Source organism: Chenopodium album, chromosome 21, assembly GCF_948465745.1.
Source record: "Chenopodium album chromosome 21, dcCheAlbu1.1, whole genome shotgun sequence".
Taxonomy (NCBI): domain Eukaryota; kingdom Viridiplantae; phylum Streptophyta; class Magnoliopsida; order Caryophyllales; family Amaranthaceae; genus Chenopodium; species Chenopodium album.
In genome coordinates this window covers 21,675,933-21,678,162 of record NC_137854.1, presented here as the reverse complement: position 1 = coordinate 21,678,162, position 2,230 = coordinate 21,675,933, and the positions used below count along the sequence as shown (strand labels likewise).

Here is a 2,230-nt window from a genome sequence, read left to right as displayed (position 1 = left end):
TTTGTTATAAGCCAACATGTAATTAAACTTCTCTTCATTCAAAACCATACACATTTCCAAAGTCTTGGCTTGTTTCTCAATGACACTTTCCAAAAATTCTCTAGAAGGAAATGATTGGTCATGGGAATTATCATTTAAACTTTGAGCATTTGGAACTAAATCAATTGGGGAACCATCTTGAAAACTTGCTTGAAAATATCCCCTAGCTTGATTATTCCAATTACCCCTAGTTTCATTTTGGCTCCTTTGTTGACCATAGTTATCATAACCTTGGTTATGATCCCCATGTCTATAGCCATGACCATGACCATTACAACCATGATGGTTATAGTTACCATGAATCTCTTGGCAATCATGATTTCTATAACCTCCATTTTGGTTATAATCATCATGATTCATATGATAATTCCTATTTCCAATATTCCTTCGAACATCATTTCTAGGTTCACAAGCATGATTATTGACATAATTCATGTGTTCCATTTCACTTCCATCACATTCACTACAAGAAACATTTGGGCAAATAGAAGCATTGTGATCATTCATTCCACATAATTGACATGGCCAACATTCCACAATCATGCAACAAGTTGAAAGATTGGAGATGGAGTGAGAAGATGTACCTCTCCCCTTAATTTGGGAGGGAAGAATTGGAGCTTAGGAAGGAGGCTTCTCAAGCTTTTCCTTGAGAGACATAACTTCTTTCCCTAAATCCGCAATCAAAGTGGTCAAATCATTAATGACACTAAGTTGTTCGATCGAGTAACCCTTGCTTGTTGGTTCTCTTTCCACTTCTTGCCAATTCATATAATGACGAGCTACTTCATCAATAGCATCAACCACTTCTTCTTCCGTCTTGTTCATGATTGGGCCTCCGGCTCCGGCATCCAAACTTGCTCTCCCATGAGAACTCAACCCACCGTAAAAGATATGTATGATTTGATAGGTAGGAATCCCATGGTGTGGACACTCCCTTTGATAATCCTTGAATCTTTCCCATGCTTCATAAAGGCTTTCATTAGGCTTTTGCTTGAACCCTTGAATCAAAGCTCTTGCCTCCGCCGTTTTCTTTTGAGGATAGAAACGGAACAAGAAAGCTTTGGTGACATCATCCCAAGTTTTCAATGAATTGGGCTTCATCTCTTTATCTAGCCATTCCAAAGATCTTCCTATGAGGGAGAAAGGGAACAACTTAAGGCGGATGAATTCTTGAGACACCCCATTAATCTTGATTGTGTTACAATATTTTTCAAACTCCTTAAGATGGTTCATTGGGCTCTCGTTCTTTGCCCCACCATATTGTCTCCTCTCAATAAGAGTGATCATTGCCGGCTTTATTTCAAAGTCATTCTCCGGTGATATAGGTGGACCTATGGCGCTCTCATACCTATAAGCCCCGGGCACTCCAAGCTCCTTCAAGGTAACTCTTGAACTACCTCCCATGACTTGGGATCTACGCACACAAAACTCAAAAAAAATATTAGTAGCACGGCTACAAGTGTAGCCTAAGTGTAAAATCTTTTTGTATTTTATCAAAATGAAATAGACTCAAAAACAACATGCACTCAAGCACCATTCCCCGGCAACGGCGCCATTTTGATGGGAAGGAGAACGGTAGGTCGTTAGGCTACCACCCCACCCAATCAAACAAAATTTATAGCTTAACTAACCCCTATTTAGCGTAGTGGCAAGTCAAGGTCGAACCCAAGGGAATGGATATCAAGTGCACGATGTCTAAATCAAGCTATTTCGGAATCAAGAAGGGGTTTGAGGTAGAGCTAAGGCTAAACTAGGTAATGCAAACTTGTATAAAATCAATCTAAGACACTAGAGCAATGGATCCACATGCAATCATAATGGAAACGGTAATTTGGGAGGGTAAACCAACTAAGTTAAGCGATATGAAGGAAAATCATCATGTATCCAAAAGAGCATACTAAGATGGTTCACCTAGAGGTCTAACTAGCGTCAACTACGCTAAACACTACCTAGGGAACGTCACAAAGCACCTCAATCGTGAAATTGCAAGTTTACTAATCAATGGTCCGTATCATAGCAAGCTTACAATGCAATATAGTGTGAATAACTAGGGTGATCAAGCCTAAATCAAACACACACATGCACATAATCAATCAACCAATTTAATCACATCATCAACTCAATCAATGTTCCCCCAAATTAATCTCAATTCATCATCAATACATGCTTCACCACTACCCTAGCAAATAAA

At 39.3% G+C, this 2,230-nt stretch overlaps 1 non-coding gene across 1 annotated transcript; it reads left to right on the top strand.

Moving 5' to 3' along the window:
* The first annotated feature begins 952 nt into the window (after positions 1 to 952).
* On the top strand, positions 953 to 1,058 carry LOC145603192 (small nucleolar RNA R71). The gene has a single exon (XR_014104724.1). It is a non-coding gene; the product is annotated as a small nucleolar RNA R71 (small nucleolar RNA).
* Positions 1,059 to 2,230: the final 1,172 nt, after the last annotated feature.